Source organism: Triticum aestivum, chromosome 5A (genome assembly GCF_018294505.1).
Source record: "Triticum aestivum cultivar Chinese Spring chromosome 5A, IWGSC CS RefSeq v2.1, whole genome shotgun sequence".
Lineage (NCBI taxonomy): Eukaryota > Viridiplantae > Streptophyta > Magnoliopsida > Poales > Poaceae > Triticum > Triticum aestivum.
Window position 1 is genome coordinate 19,987,729 of NC_057806.1, and position 17,491 is coordinate 20,005,219.

Sequence of the window (17,491 nt, forward strand, 5' to 3'; positions counted from 1 at the left end):
TCTTCTTTTTCAAGAAGCTTGCAACGGTCAGCAGCGCTCTTCAGCTTCACGGCCATTTCGGCCATTTCCTTCTTGCTTCGGCAGTGAGCAGCCTGTTCGGCTTTCAGCTCTTCAATTGCCTTTCCGGTAGCCGCATCACTTTTCCTGGCTTGCTCCTTGGCTTGGGCAAGTTCCGCCCGAAGATTCTCCATGGCAGCGGCACCATCTGCATCAAGCACACACATTGTAAGATACTGGCATAAAGCTCCTCTTACTAGGTGCCGCCGGAGGAATTAAATACCTTGTGCCTCGTCAAGCCAATTGTTGACAAGCGCGATGTCGGCATCTGCCACGTTAAGTTGCCGCTTTAGCTCGGCAAATTCATCAGTCCGGCTGGCCGCCGGACACTTCGACACCTACATATGAAGGCGGCATATTAGACCTGGGATTATGATCCTCTACGCGCTGTCACTTTTGACAACGCACAGAGTCTCAGGGGCTACTATCTACACAGGGCGCAACTTATTTAAGCGCAACTGTCAAAAAGTGTACATTATTTCACGTACCTCAAAACCTATCAGCAAACTCCTGACGGCCTCGTGCAATCCGCTCTCCGCGGATGAAATCCTTTCAATCACCGTGCCCATCAATGCACGGTGCTCCTCTGAGATAGATGCTCGCCCTAGCAGATCCTTCAATTCCCCCGACCGTGCACCAGACGGTGCCGGACTCGTCCTATGGCCTTTTTCGAAGGCCGGACATGGAGGGCTTTGGGGGGCCATATGACTACCTTCCGGCCCTGCCGGATTCGGAGAAACCCTCCGCGATGATACCTCAGGGTCGCCTGCCTCGCAAGGAGGTATGACAGGGGGAGGCGTTCCGCTCTCCATCATCTCCGAAAGAAGATCCCCCGAAGACAAGCTCTGCTGAGAAGGGCTGAGGTCCGAGCTACAAGGTAAATTTTCGGTTGCTCATCTCAGATACAAAGTGAGGATTCCCCTCATTTTTTAAAAAGAGAAACTTCTCTCTACTTACGGCTCGGTGGAGGGCTGATCCCCTTAAGGGCATAATTCGGTCGAAGTATTCCCCGGCGCAGGACCCTCTGACGAAGATTTCTTCCCCCGCTTTGAGGCCATGGTCTCCGGGTCATCAGAGGCGGTCCTCTTCTTCCCCTGAGGAGAGGAATTTTCGAGTCCTCCCTTCCGGACAGCCTCCTTCGAGGAGGCTGTAGCCTCCTTGTCCCCTCCCGCGCTTTCCTCCAAAGGCACAACCTTCAACATCCTGACTAGCACGGGATCCGGCGTGGTCTCGGGGAGGGGAGCCGGACACCTGATCAGCTTTGCTTTCGCTATCCACTCCTGTTTAAAGGACAGCTCTTTTATGGGCAATTTTAGGATAAATATACGGATAGCAAGTCCGGGCACGAGGCTACTTACTTGAGTATCCGGGCGATTGCAGCTCAGACCTGCATCCTCGGTCAAGTCCGGACACATTGCTTGTGATCCGAAGAACAAATTATACATCTCCACGGGCGTTGCGCCCATAAAATGTTGGAGAGCTCGTGGTCCCTCCGGATTGAACTCCCACAGGCGAAGGGGGCGACGTTTGCCGGGCAGGGTTCGGCGGATCAACATGACCTGTGTTACCACGACCAGGCCGATGTCTCTTTCTAAGAGATCCCTGATGCGGCCCTGCTGCAAGGGCACGTCCTTGGACGGCCCCCAGTCCAGTCCTTTATGGACCCATGACGCTAGCTGTGGTGGGGGACCCGAGCGAAAGGTAGGTGGCGCCACCCACTTGGTGCCCCTGGGAGCGGTGATATAAAACCACTCTCGTTGCCATAAGCTGAACTCCTCTTGAAAAGAGCCCTCGGGCAATGGAGCACCGGCATTTTTGCTTATAATAGCACCTCCGCACTCCGCGTGCTGTCCCTCGATTATCTTCGGTTCTACTTTGAAGGTCTTGAGCCATAGTCCGAAGTGAGGAGTAATACCGAGGAAGGCTTCACACACGACGATGAATGAGGAAATATGGAGGATGGACTCCGAAGCTAAGTCATGAAATTCCAGCCCATAAAACATGAGCCCCCTCACAAAGGGATCCGTCGGGAAGCCTAGCCCCCGAAGGAAGTGAGACATGAACACCACGCTCTCACCAGGCTTGGGAGTGGGAATGACCTGCCCTTGAGCAGGCAGCCTATGCGAGATTTCGTCGGTCAAGAATCTGGCCTCTCTCAACTTTAGCACGTCCTCCTCCGTGATGGAGGAGGGCATCCACCGGCCTCGGAGGTCGGAACCGGACATTGTCGAAGGTCCGAAGCGCCTAAATATGGAGCCTTGGGTGTTGGAACTCGAGGCGAGGGGCGAACTCGTTTGAGATTGAAAGAAAGGAGTAAGGCCTTGGTCTCTTTATAAGAGGTTGAATACCAAGGGCCCACCCCGTAACCGTTTGGGACTCGCCTTTAATCAAGAAAACATGCCAACGGGCACAATTGGGTTACCCACGTCCGTATTGATGAGAATCCCGTAAATAAAGGGGACACGATCTCTGCTTTGACAAGACGTGCCAAGGAAACCGCCTCGCTAAACGCGCTGAGGTGGGACAGTAAAAACGATTCGAATAAAGGCTTGGCCGTGGTGTGATGTCACGCTATGGAATACATCAGCAGATTAGATTTGTGTAAATATTATTCTCTCTATGGCAATATGTGTAAACTTATTTTTCAGAGCCGGACACTATCCTTTGTGTTCAAAATCTTCTATGAAGTACTTGGAGGAGGAACCCGCCTTGCAATGCCGAAGACAATCTGTGCGCCGGACTCGTCGTCATTGAAGCTTGGTTCAGGGGCTACTGAGGGAGTCCTGGATTAGGGGGTGTTCGGATAGCCGGACTATACCTTCGGCCGGACTCCTGGACTATGAAGATACAAGATTGAAGACTTCGTCCCGTGTCCGGAAGGGACTTTCCTTGGCGTGGAAGGCAAGCTTGGCGATATGGATATGTAGATCTCCTACCATTGTAACCGACTCTGTGTAACCCTAACCCTCTCCGGTGTCTATATAAATCGGAGGGTTTTAGTCCGTAGGACGAACAACAATCATACCATAGGCTAGCTTCTAGGGTTTAGCCTCCTTGATCTCGTGGTAGATCCACTCTTGTACTACCCATATCATCAATATTAATCAAGCAGGAGTAGGGTTTTACCTCCATCGAGAGGGCCCGAACCTGGGTAAAAACATCGTGTCCCTTGTCTCCTGTTACCATCCGCCTAGACACATAGTTCGGGACCTCCTACCCGAGATCCGCTGGTTTTGACACCGACAGCACCCTACCCCCTGGGCGCGCCCCCCTGTCTCGTGGGCCCCTGGCAGGCCTCCGGTGCCCATCTTCTGCTATATGAAGTCTTTCGTCCGAGGAAAAATCAGAAGGAAGCTTTCGGGACGAAACTCCGCCGCCACGAGGCGGAACCTTGACGGAACCAATCTAGGGCTCCGGCGGAGCTGTTCTGCCGGGGAAACTTCCCTCCGGGAGGGGGAAATCGTCACCATCGTCATCACCATCGATCCTCTCATCGGGAGGGGGTCAATCTCCATCAACATCTTCACCAGCACCATCTCCTCTCAAACCCTAGTTCATCTCTTGTATCCAATCTTTGCCTCAAAACCTCAGATTGGTACCTGTGGGTTACTAGTAGTGTTGATTACTCCTTGTAGTTGATGCTAGTTGGTTTATTTAGTGGAAGATCATATGTTCAGATCATTTATGCATATTAATACCCCTCTGATTATGAACATGAATATGATTTGTGAGTAGTTATGTCTGTTCCTGAGGACATGGGAGAAGTCTTGCTATAAGTAGTCATGTGAATTTGGTATTCGTTTGATATTTTGATGAGATGTATGTTGTCTTTCCTCTAGTGGTGTTATGTGAACGTCGACTACATAACACTTCACCATTGTTTGGGCCTAGAGGAAGGCATTGGGAAGTAATAAGTAGATGATAGGTTGCTAGAGTGACAGAAGCTTAAACCCTAGTTTATGTGTTGCTTCGTAAGGGGCTGATTTGGATCGATATGTTTCATGCTATGGTTAGGTTTACCTTAATACTTCTTTTGTATGCGGATGCTTGCAATAGGGGTTAATCATAAGTGGGATGCTTGTCCAAGGAAGGGCAGTACCCAAGCACCGGTCCATCCACATATCAAATTATCAAAGTAACAAACGTGAATCATATGAGCATGATGAAAACTAGCTTGACGATAATTCCCATGTGTCCTCGGGAGCGTTTTCCTTTATATAAGAGTTTGTTCATGCTTGTCCTTTGCTACAAAAAGGATTGGGCCATCTTGTTGCACCTTATTTACTTTTATTACTTGTTACCCGTTACAAATTACCTTATCACAAAACTATCTGTTACCGATAATTTCAGTGCTTGCAGAGAATACCTTACTCAAAACCGCTTGTCATTTCCTTCTGCTCCTCGTTGGGTTTGACACTCTTACTTATCGAAAGGATTACGATAGATCCCCTATACTTACGGGTCATCATACCTCCGGCTAGTCCCTCTTCACCGATGTCCGTCGACGACCCTTCGCCGGTTCCATGCCAAGCGCGCTGGCGGGCTGCTCTCGTCCCGCCTCCTGGCTTTGAGGCGCACCCTGCTTCAGCAGCCGCTGCCACGCTCGAGGCCGGTTCTGCTGCCGCGACAACATCTCCACCAGTCGGTTCCGCTACCACGACAACATCTTCACCAACCCGTATTGCTGCCACCGCCGCGCCTGCGGCCCCTCCTATGGCTGCCTCTAGAGCCACCTCGATGAGCTCCCTGTCGGCCTCTACGCCCGGCCCGGCTTGCTCAGCCGATCCTTTGATGTCCACGACGCCCTCCACTGATTCGGCTTCAACGGGTTTTTTACCGCCTACTTCACCCGTCTTGCCGCCTCCGCCTGCTCGTGTCATGACGAGCCATGCTCGGGCAGGTGTTCATCGCCCCAGCACCCGGTACTCGACTGATGAGTACCTCCTTGCCACCAAGACTTCCATGCCGTCCCCTCTTCCATTGTCAACTCGAACTGCCCATTCGTTATCCTCATTGGCTCATTGCGATGCAAGAGGAATTTGACGCTCGCTAGCGCAACCGGTCATGGCAACTCGTTCCTCGGCCTCGCCACGCCAACGTCATTAGCGGCAAGTGGGTCTTTCATCGTAAGAATCGTCCCAGCGGTACCCTTGAGCGGTATAAGGCCCGCTGGGTCGTCCATGGTTTTCGATAGCGTGCTAGAGTCAACTTCATCGACAGCATTGCTCTGGTTGTCAAATCGGGCACAATCCGCACAGTTCTCCAGCTCGTGGTCTCTCGCGCATGGCCAATGCAAGAGATGGATGTCTCCAACGCCTTCTCCACGGACATATCGCCGAGCAGGTCTACTGCCAGCAGCCCACCGGCTTCGTCGACGCCACTCACCCTGAGCACATGTGTTTGCTTTCGCGCTCTCTTTATAGGCTCAAACGATCACCACGTGCGTGGTACCAGCGGGTCACCACATTTCTGCAGTAGTTTGGGTTCAGTGTTACACGCTGGGCTGCCTTCTATTCGTCTGCGACTGCTTATCTTGTGCTATATGTCTACGACATCATCTTGACAACATCCTCAGTTGAGCTCCTTCAGCAGCTTACTTCTCGTCTGCGCGACAAATTTGCTACTCCCTCCATTTTTATATACAAGGCCACAAACTCAAATTACAGGTACCAAGGTAAAATTTAATTCATGTTTTGTAACCCAACTTTCTTTCTCATTTACTGTGATCATTTAATACACCGCATGCATGCAAGAAAACAGAATGGAGGAAGTAGATGAGTGTCATTATGACTACATGCATGCAAGTATTAAACAAGTTGCTAGTACGAGGAAACATCATTAATTTTTGCCTCGATTACCGTTGGTGGCCTTGTATAGATGCAAAATGTATATTCCATAGTGACCTTGTATAAGTAAATGAAGGGAGTATCAAGGATCTAGGCCCCTTACACTATTTTCTCAGGATTGAGGTGGTTCGCCGAGCTGATGGGTTCTTCCTTCATAAACAGAAGTACGCCTGCAAGCTTCTCGAGCGTGCTGGTATGCTTAATTGCAAACCCGTCTCTACGTCTGTTGATACGAAGGCCAAGCTATCTGATCATGATGGATTACCAGCCTTGGATGCTTCGTTCTACTGCTCCATTGTTGGTGCACTTCAGTACTTGACTCTCACTAGGCCAGACTTGTAGTATGCGGTCCAGCAGGTGTGTCTTCATATGCATTCTCCTTGTGACACTCATTGGAACCTGGTGAAGCGGATTCTCCGGTACATTCGCGGCACTATGGCTCTTGGCCTCATGTTGATGGCATCCCCCTCCACTGACATGGTTGTTTACTCCTACGTCGATTGGGCTGGCTTTACTGACACTCGCCGCCCTACTTTTGGCTACTACGTCTATTTTGGTCCTTCCCTCATCTCGTGGTTGTCCAAACGACAACCTACTGTATCACGCTCCAGCGCGGAGGCAGAGTATCGAGCCGTGGCTAGTGCCATTGCGGAGTGTTCATGGCTACGACAACTTCTTTAGGAGTTGCATCACGGCATCTCTCATGCTACGGTGGTGTATTGCGATAATGTATCCGCCGTTTACCTCTCCGCCAACCCTGTTCATCATCGCCGGACGAAGCACATTGAGCTTGACATTCACTTGGTGCGCGAACATGTCGACCTTGGACACATCCGCGTTCTTCATGTTCCGACAGCACAACAGTTCGCCGATGTGATGACTAAGGGATTGCTTCTTCCACTTTCGAGGAGTTTCGGTCCAGTCTTTGTGCCGCTGGCGACGCTTCAACTGCCGGGGGGAGTGGGGGTGGGGGGTGGGGGGTGGGGTGGTGTTGAGTACGCCATAGTGCATGCATCTTTTGTTTCCATGTACACCTACTCATATTTCCTTGTATAGATTGAGGTAGAGGCCCACCATGTACATCATATATACGTGCATGTTGCACATGATCAATATATTGTGCATTGCAACAACCTCTTACACTCCTCCGTCGCCCGTCGCAAGCGCTGCGGGTTGCAGAAAAAGATTTCTCATATTCGCTAGTTAAGATACTGAATTGTTATAAAAATGATTTATCTCATGTAGTGAAGCCAGTTTAACCCTTGTTTCCTATCCAAGCTATAACTTCAAATCACGCGACACGTCCGGCTGCGGTAACTTCTGAAGCTCGATGGCAACGTCCAGCTCCTGGGTCTTACAACAAACTGAATGTTGATGCGTCCTTCTTCGAGGACTGGAGTGGGGCTGCAGCTGCTGTTCTTCGTAATTGCCGTGGAGAAGCGATTGCCGGGATCTCAGAGCTTATACATAACACTCTTAGTGCACATGTCGCTGTCTGCAAGGACTGGCATTGTGTCACCACCGACCGTTCCTTCCTCGTCGCCCACGCCGCCAGCCGCTCCCGCGAGATGGTCGTCCAATTCACCAGAGACCCGTACGCGGCAGTGCAATCCATGTCTCTTGAGCCGACGCAGCAGCAGCCATGCCGTTTCCTTTGCGACTATGACCTCTCCGGCGACTATGAGGATGTCATATATTCTCTCCATGGTCTGCTTCTGCTAAGACAAAGTTGCGACCTCTTCGTCGTCTGCAACCCGGTCACCAGGCAGTGGACCAACCTGCCCGAGTTGGGTCGGCAATCCTACTGCTCGGTCTTCGAGTGCGGCTTCTACTTCCACACTTCTTCCGGCGAGTATCGCCTTTTATGCCACGCCATTGAGAAAGAGAAGGAAGAATTTACTAATTCTAATTTCAAACCTGAGACAAGACGTCGCTACTACATCCTCTCGGCCGGTGCCATCCTACCACGTCGACTTGGGCCAGCTCCTTCCGACCCATCTGGTAATCTATCAATGTACGAGGTTCCAGTGGCTCATCGTGAAAACCTACACTGGCTCTCTAAGCACCCTCAAGCCAACCACACGAGAAAGATGCTAGCATTCGACACGGCTTCCGAGACATTCAGGCTCATGTCCCAACCCTCGCCAGACAATATTGTGAGGACATCCTTGTTTGAGCTCGATAGGGAGCTCTGCGTCGCGGCTATGTCACAGAGCTTGACATCCCTGGACATATGGGGCCTACAAGACTACAAGGCGGAGACTTGGACATTGCTCCATCGGGTTCATGTGCCGATGCCCGTACTTTACAAACGCGATGAAGTATCGGTGAGCAAGGTAATCTCTCTTCGGAACGGTGCCATCCTCATCAGATGTCCTAAATGTAACGTGGCCAGGATGTACCACCTCAAAGACAAGAGGATGATTTGCGAAGATTTCACATTCGGTAGTGTAGTATATCCCAGATTCCTTGTATTTAATGAGAGCCTCGTGCCACATGCTTTTTTTGACTCCCCTCGCTGCCCGGATCTCGAGACTATATACTTCTTCTAAGGGAGTTAGCATCCTTTTGCAGCAAAAATATTTCCTTCTGTTTTTCTTAGTGGTAGGCAATATGTCGTCATGCGTTTGTGGTGCTTTACCTAAGACCTTAGTTTCTTGGAGATGTTTATACGAACTAGATGACCCGGTTGCGCCAATGGCGCAAGAAGCGAAATAGAAAGAATGTTAGTATTGAGTAAGTAGGAGATGTAGTTGGGAATATAATGCAATGTGGATTGTATTACATCATGTATTAACCACAAATCATGAAATCAGTACCAGAGAACCAAATAATGTACTAACAACCAACATTTCAGCATAAGGAGTATCATAAGAGTGTTTATTTGCACATCAGGAGTATCACAATTACAACTAAGGAGGCATTGTCCCCATTGCTGTCCCTGAGCCCTTCACAAGAAGAGTTTCAAGCCTCGCAACTTCTTCCTCCAGCTCTGCACATACCCTCAGTTACGAACCTAATCCCTCAGCTATGATTATTTCAAGATCAACTTTGTTTCATCGTGGGAAAGCTATCATCCATGCGCATCAGTGATTTCTCACGTGTTCTGCTTAATGAAAACATATACATACATGTATATAATATCACCATCAGTCCTCATGTAAGGCACTTTTCAGTTTACCACTGTAAGGCAATATAAGCCATTCACTTAACATCCATGCAAATAATTAATCGTCCAAAAATGGAAGTAGCTGACTAACATCATATAGCTGGCCAATAAAAAGTAGTTGAAAAACAGTACTAACACTACAGTGGTAGATCAACACATTTAGCTACCACATGGTATTGGTAAGAACGGGATAACATGATAAAGATAAGCTGCTAAATGCGTATAAGTTGAATCAGAGAGCAACATAATATATGGGCATTCGAAAAGAGAAGGTAAATTCTACAATAAGATACAGTTGTGGCCTTATGGGAACTGGTCAAATTTTACAATATGGGCTTCTGAGGTATCATATGATATGTATCAAGCTAAATTCAAGTGTCTAATTATAAATTCAAATAAAAAGAAAATTTATGTGGTGTCTAGCCTTAAGTTTCTTCCATTATTTAGTTATATTGTCACTGTAATCATGCAGTTCAAAGCGTAGAATTATTCAGTAAACTGATGTACTGAAATGAAGTGGCTGTCATCTTTTTCTTTCCTAATTCAGAATCTTCAACCTTAGGTACAGATCATGCCATCGGTCCACATAGCAAAGATAATGATGCAGCCTCTGCCAACAATAGAGCTCTCTCCTCATATTCATAAAGTAATAAAAAAACAATCAAATGGTTGCCATCTTTTTCTTACTAATTCAGAATCTCCAAACTTAGGTACAGATCCTGCCATCGTCCACATAGCAAAGATCAACCATATCACTTGTGGAAATGATGCAGTCACTGCCAACAATAGAGTTCTCTCCTCATATCCCTAAAAATATGAAAAACAAACAAATCAAAATTTATGTATAAAAGCACACTCAAATAAGAAAATCTGAGGCAATATGCACCATGGCTTGATCAGAGTGCAAGACAACAAGAGGAGAAGAGAAAGGCTAGAACCTGCAAGCTCAAGAAGCAGAGCATGTTGTTGAGGCAAGGAATGAGAGAAATCTGAATCGCCGGGTCGTGTCGTCTCGGAAGGTGATGACCACAGGCATACCCTCTTCCACCCCCGCGCCTTCGCCCTCTTCCTCGGGCAGCTCTCGTGGCTTCCAGGTCCAGCTGTTCGATCCTAAAGCAACAGAGTAAATATCGACAATACTTAATTACCATTATAGAAGGGGAGCCTTGGCGCAGTGGTAAAGCTGCTGCCTTGTGACCATGAGGTCATGGGTTCAAGTCCTGGAAACAGCCTCTTACAGAAATGTAGGGAAAGGCTGCGTACTATAGACCCAAAGTGGTCGGACCCTTCCCTGGACCCTGCGCAAGCGGGAGCTACATGCACCAGGTTGCCCTTTACTTAATTACCATTATAGAGATTCTCTCCTACAAATTCATATGAAACATAGTGTGCATAGAAGCAACACGTACAGGTCAACTCCATATATTTGAATGAACACATGCAAAGTATTCCACGGCCTTCTATATGAAATTTAGACCATTTTTGATGCCAAGGTTATAGAGCATTACTTGTCCTGTTTCTGGCACAAAACAATCTATGACTTCAAAAAAAAGAAACAATAATCCCATCATCCTGGTGATTTAGTTTCAAGCATTGTTTCATGTGCTGCACTTACATATATGGACTAGCTGTACATTGCGGTGTTCAACAGGTTCATGAGCATATAATCAATAAGCAATTGTTAAATTTGCTGGCTGTATGTTGCGGTTTCAGTATTTACATATGGAGAATAGACTAGGCAACATGTTTCTACCTGACTTGGGCAACTGCATCCAGGAGAAAGTGTCTTCCACTAGCATTAGTCTTTTGTGTCTTCAGTATTGTTTATGCCAGATATGTTGCACTTGCACATTTTGTACATTGCTCATATGGAACAAATATCCTATTTGGTAACTAGTGTCTGTTTGATTTCTTGATTGATTTCTGTGTATCAGTAACAGCATCATAGCTCATACAGATGAGGCATTTTAATGGAAATTTATTTTCTAAAATTTCTAACGTTCAAATATGGGTGGGCATGTAGATACAAAATTTATCATGGATAATTTGTTGTAATACAGTAGGCATTTGGTTTGTTCTTTCGCTGTTGTAACTTCATTTTTTGGGATGGTTGTCAGATCAGGTATTGGAATGGTGCTTGGCTGCAAGATGGACTGTTCCTCTTTTTTGGGGTCGGAATTGCAGGTAAAGATGTGTTCTTTCGCTATTGTTAGTTCAACTTTGAGGATGTTTGTCAGGTCAAGTATTGGAGTGGTGCTTGGCTGGAAGATGGACCTCCTTTGCATTTCTTATGGTAGAGCTTATAACAGTTCTATATGGCTTATTTCGAGATTTTTGCAATCAGTTTAGAACTTAGGTTAAATCAGTAGCTGGAAGGTGGCCAACAATGATGTTCGTTGTTTCTGTTTTTCTGTGTCGGACTATAAAGCACCATACTAGTCATTGTTCAGTTACCATCTTAATTCTTAGATCATGTTATACACTGATTATGTACTTGGATAAAGCACAATGTTGAAACCACTGAGGTTCCTGGCTACTCAAAAGCTGCACTAATTTGATATTTGCTACCGCTCTAATAGATATTGGATTCAAACAGCAGTAATTTTTTGAGTAGATAATCTGGTATATTGAAATCAGCCAGATATAGAACTGAAAGTAACTGAAGATGCATGTACAGTTTTTTCTGCTTTTGTTCTGTTAGGCGGTAAAGTCATGTCAAGTTTGAAGAACTGTTGAAGTTATTCCGGGTTTTCAGGTTTGTATCCAATATTAGGCCATAGGGACCAAACATAGCAATGGTGTACGGTTTGTGGATTAAAAAACATGATATCTAAACAATAGTCAGCTAAAATGATGTGCTTTCTGTCGTTTTTGTAGCCCTTCTATCTGGTTTGAGATTCATTTGTTTTGTATGTATAAGGATGACTCATTTGGGTTTTTGTGATCCCCATTTATCTTTGGCCCTCTGCCTCTCTGCATGTTGGTGATCCCCATTTATCTTTGCCCTCTGCCTCTCTGCATGTGTGTATCATCAGAACTCAGAAACGAGGCAGGGAGGACATGGCCAGGCCTGCACTTGTCAACCCTCTGCTGCCGCCCAAGGGCCCCTTTCTATCTTTTTTTGAATGGTCAAGGCCCTCTGCCTGTTACAATCACATCCCAGTAGAAAACATCACTGGCCTCCAAAAAAGGTCTTTCTTCGGTAGCACAGTTTAGTTCTTGGATGTCACTCTTCTGGCTATGACCGACATTATGTCTTCTGAATACTCATGTTTTGTGTATTAGGGATGCAGTCGCTGCTGGAAAAACTGTTCGTTTGTTCTTCTTTTATAATTTGTTCGTTCAGTTTTCTAAGTGGTTCATGCTCTGAAAATTCTGTAAAGTAGTATTTTTGGAGCATGGTTCATGCTCTAAAAATTGTGATATTCATGGTTCATGCTTTCGAGACCATTCTGGACTTCACATGTGTGATTTGCTTTTGTCAACAAATATCTACAAATGATTTTTTAAGCTTCACAATTATCTGCTAATGTCGTTAGCTATAATTTAGGGCATGTCATATGTTTTTTTTCCTAATTAGTACTTGGAATCATTAGACATTGTGAAAATAAGTTTCAGCTCCAGTGTCGTACATATATTGTTCCAACCGTTTCAGTTTAATGAAATAAGAGAACTGAAGCTTCTTTGCATTTGGATTGGACATGCATGGTTCAGATGATGGACTCTCTTACCTGAACAAGTGCTGCAATGCGATTCTGAAGGTAAATTCATTGAGCTTGTGAGGGCATTGCGGCTGACTCAAGGGGCACTCTTCAACTAGGCCGATGAAACTGGAATTGTTGAAGAGGAGGACCTGAAGAAGATGAATGTATGTATTTCATTCTTCTAACTATTGTAAAGATATCTATACTCAATACTCCTGTTAAATGTGTCGAACTTATTTTCCATTCAAGTCTTGTATACTATGTGCAGAGAAATGTATGCCCTGCCATGGTTGTTTATTTTCTTGCTTGCATGGTTGAAGGTTGGAGCAAAAGAAGTCCACTGTCAAAAGGGAGGCGTTTTTAAGACACTTTTAAAAAGGGACTTCGCCTGACGCACCGTTTCAGGTAGAAATAGACCTGATGATTCTGCTGGCTGCCAAATTTTATTGTAGAACACTTTCTGCATTGACCTATTATTACAAAGTATAAGTTTGGAGGGTGAAACATCATAAGGCTAATAGAGCTTAGCAGCCCCCCCCCCCCCAGCATTTTTGTTGTGATGAGCCAGTATGCTGAAATGTATCACAAGCTGATCTTTTTTTTAGAACGAAGGCTCAAGAAGAGCCCGGCTTTGAATTAACAAAGCCATCAACCGGCCAGGAATACAAGAACACCAACTTACAAGGAAAGCAAAAAAAGAAACAAGCGGCTAATACAAGGAGCAAAGCGAAACAGACTCAAAGGCAGCAGCGAAAGCAAGAACGCCATGCTGCCGCCAACACCCTACAGGACGGCCTACACCAACCGGACAAGCTACGGACTTGAGAGGATGCACCACCGCGCAAGCTTCGTAATCGTAGCCAAACTCGAAGACAGCACCGACACTCCTCTGGAGCTGCCGCTGCAAAGGGACCCCTGCCCTCTCATCCTGGCTCGAAGGATGCCGCACCGGCAGGCGGCAGTTCGGTTCACCCTAGAACCCAGAGGAAGACGTCCAAGCTGCGCATGAAGAAAGAACTAGGAGCAGACCTGCTAGCTCAGAGCACACCATTCCGAGCACCGTCGTCGTCCGCGGTTAAGCCACACCAAAGGGCTAGAGCCGTCGGCCACAGACGCAGCAACAAGGGCAACAGCGATGAGCCACCGAAGAAAGGCAGTGAAGCGCCGAGCCAAGCTGCCACCCGCCACCATCACACCCGCAACCCGACTCTCTCGCCGCCCCTGCGATCCCCGGGCTGCGCCTCCAAGAAGGAACACGGCACAGATGTGTCGTCGCCGCCCGAATCAGGGGACCTAGGCTTTCACCTAGCAGGGAACGGAAGGAGGGGGGGAAGGATCCTCACCACATCCTCCAGGGAGGAATACGGCGCCCAGGGCGTCGCCTGTGATGTGGCTGCGCCGGCCAGGGGTTTCCCCCGGAACCAACCCCCCTCGACGAGATCCGCGCTGCCGACGCCCGGGAGGACCCAGAACCGGCGATGGAAGGAGCAGATCTGGGCGGAGAGGGTGAGATGCATCTGGCGACGGCAACCGCACAAGGGAGGCCGCACACCAGCGACCGTGGACCGACGCCTCCTCGTCCCCCGCGAGACCGAGGAAGGCGCCTCACCAGCTCCGGCCGGAGTGGCCCGCCGCCCGGGTCACCCGGCGCTCTCCGCCCGGGGCCGCCGCCCCGGAAGCCGAGCCCTCCACGCGATGTGGAGCCGCCAGATCCCCCGCCGCCACCTTCATCGGTGTCGAGCGCACGCCGGCGCGCACCTCTGGCGGCGGCGGAGGGGGAGGGGAGGGGGGAGGAGGGTGCGGCGGCGGCGGTTTAGGGTTTCCCCCGAGTCGCCTCGGTGGAGACGACGCGGGGGCGGGGGAGCGGTCATTTGTTCAACGTTCCTTTTGTCACAAGCTGATCTTGCGTACCATGCTCTGGCTACTCTGCAACATGAGTGCCTCTAGCTGCTGCGGCACTCAGGTCACCGCACGCCTGCCAGTGCCAGCCACTTGGCTGATTCTCTGGTTGGAGTTGAGCTCTACATGTTTTTTCTTTTTGAAAGATCAGGGCTTCATGTTGTTGCAGTGTACAAATTGTACAGGATTTTGCATGATGTATCAGTGTATCAGAATTGAACCGCTCATTTTCTTTATTTTGCTGCAATGCAGGTGCTCTGCCAGGCAAATTCAGTCACGAGATGCATCATGGCGGAACTTTTCTTGGGTATGGCTCAAACTGAAGCTGGCATTTAGACCAAAAAAAGTGATCTGCTTTCATGAAAAACTGGGTATGGTTCTCGGCAGATGCTATTCCATGTTTTCAAGCTCAGAGTGGGAAGAAGGCAGGTTTTGGTTGGCCCTAGCTCCTTTTGCTATTCTGGTGCTGGAGCAAGGAAAGTTAACTGCAGATCAAGCGGCGAAAGGGCTGGCGGCAACTTATCCATGGAAATGGGATTGGCACGTGATGGTTTGCTTTCCTTCGGCTGCCAGGGTCGAATAAGCTAGGTGCTATCTGGCCTTTCCGCTAAAAGGGACAGGAGCTTTTGTGTCAGTTAAGAAGATGTCTTTGGAGGCAATTGCTATTTGCTAAAGGGAAACTGAGTAACTGACTACTGTTTGGGTTAGGGCTGGTGGTGTCCCTGATGAACTTAAGTACTATCAAGGCTTATATGAGGTTGGTTCAGTGTTGTGTTATTGATATTGATATGGGCCTTTTAAGAAGGGAAGATACAGACAAGATTCCTCCTGCAGCCGAGTTGATCTACTAAGATCCATGATGTCCTCTTCAATTTTCAAATCGTTTGGACATCTGAGCAACTCTCGGCAAAAAACACAAATTTGGGGTCCGTAAAAAAGTTTACTGTTCATGGACTGTTCTGACTCGATTTGTCTTTTTTGCTGAGAGCTACTCAAATGTCCAAATGATCTGAAAATTAGAGCGGGCCTCACGCAATAAATTATCTACCATACAAAAATTGGGATTTTTTTTTTATTTTGTATGAATTTTTTCTAACCGGGTGCAAATGAGTCAGGGCACCGAATCGCCGCACTCTATATTGAAAATCTATTTCTCAAGAGTTATTAGGTTTCGAAATCCAAAATTTGTTTCATAAAAATCTGGACAAACTGAATCAACGAGCAATTAATAACAAATCCCACGTAATTAGCCTTAACCATTATCAATTAATTTCTGACTTCCTGCTTCGGTGTGTGATGATCTTACAAAGATGATGAGGCAGCATTGGTGGGGGGTGGAGAACGGGAAGAGGAAGATGGCATGGCTTAGTTGGGAGAAGATGATGCTTCCGAAGGCTATGGGAGGTACGGGATTTCGTGATATGAGGGCCTTTAATCAAGCTTTGTTGGCCAAGCAGGCGTGGCGTCTCCTGGATAGTCCGGACAGCTTGTGTGCTCGTTTATTGAAGGCTAAATACTACCCAAGGGGGAATTTATTGGACACGGTATTCTCAGCTAGTTCTTCGGCGGTGTGGAAAGGTATTGTTCATGGACTTGATCTTTGAAGAAAGGCATTATATGGCGAGTAGGTAATGGTACTCTCATTAAAACATGGAGAGATGCTTGGATCCCTAGAGGACATAATTTTCGGCCAGTAACTCCCAAGGGGAATTGTCGATACAATTGGGTGGCTGACTTCTTGGATGAGCATGGTGCATGGAATGTGCAGCGGCTCAGGGAACACTTTTGGGACTTGGGTGTGCGGGAGATTCTGAATGTGCAGCGGCTCAGGAAACACTTTTGGGACTTGGGTGTGCGGGAGATTCTGAAGATTCGTACTTCTCCTAGGAATGCGCAGGATTTCATTGCGTGGTTCCCTGAAAAGAGTGGGCACTTTAGTGTCCGAAGTGCTTACCATCTCGCAACGGAAGTTCAGCATTCGGTACACTTAAGTTCCTCCAGTGGTAACCCCTCCGGACGGAGGCCTATCTGGCAGCGTATTTGGAGTTTCCAAGTTCCGTTGAAAATGAAGATTATGGCTTGGAAGGCTGTTTCGGGTGCCCTTGCTACAAATGAGTGCAAGAAATATAGACACATATCAGTTAGGGATGGATGTCCGTTATGTGGGAGAGAGAAGGAGACGAGCTTCCATGCTCTTGTTTCATGTGATCATGCAAGCAGAATTTGGACATACATGAGGCTGGTATGGCGTCTTCCTAGCAATGATGTTTTACATGATACTGGACAGGACTGGCTGTTAAATGTTGTTGCAAACTGCGATGATCAAATGAGGATTGCACGATCATGCTGATATGGCGAATTTGGTCTTTGCGCTCAGATCTCACTCATGGCAAGGAGGCTCCCCCATTGTTGGCGACATCAGACTACCTCCAGAGTTACATGAACTCACTCAACCTATGCGGCAGATTTTCAACGGAAGAAATTATTAAAGGGAAGATGCCAAGGGTACAGGAGGCTCCATACGTAGTTCCCAGGCCGAGCGCCCCTTCGGCTTGGCCGCGGCCGCCGGCTGAATTCGCTGCCCTCTCGGTGGACGGTGCTTTTATGCAGGAGGACGGGTCTGCTGCGGCGGGTATGATCCTACGGCGTCAAGATGGGAGTGTTATCTTTGCAGCATACAGGTGTATATTCAATTGCAACGACACGTTGGAAGCGGAACTGCATGCGATCATGCAAGGCATGGCACTGGCCGTGCAGCATTGTTCCATGCCAATTGTTGTGCAATCAGACTCGGCATCGGCGTTGGCAGCATTGAC

At 47.9% G+C, this 17,491-nt stretch overlaps 1 long non-coding RNA gene across 2 annotated transcripts; it reads left to right on the forward strand.

Annotated features, from left to right (window-relative positions):
• The first annotated feature begins 11,188 nt into the window (after window positions 1-11,188).
• On the forward strand, window positions 11,189-15,778 carry LOC123106381 (uncharacterized). 2 transcript variants are annotated; one of them, XR_006451313.1, is made up of 4 exons: window positions 11,189-11,256; window positions 12,787-12,940; window positions 13,097-13,181; window positions 14,928-15,778. It is a non-coding gene; the product is annotated as an uncharacterized lncRNA (long non-coding RNA). The 2 variants fall into 2 exon arrangements; XR_006451312.1 differs by lacking the exon at window positions 14,928-15,778 and adding an exon at window positions 13,382-13,519.
• Window positions 15,779-17,491: the final 1,713 nt, after the last annotated feature.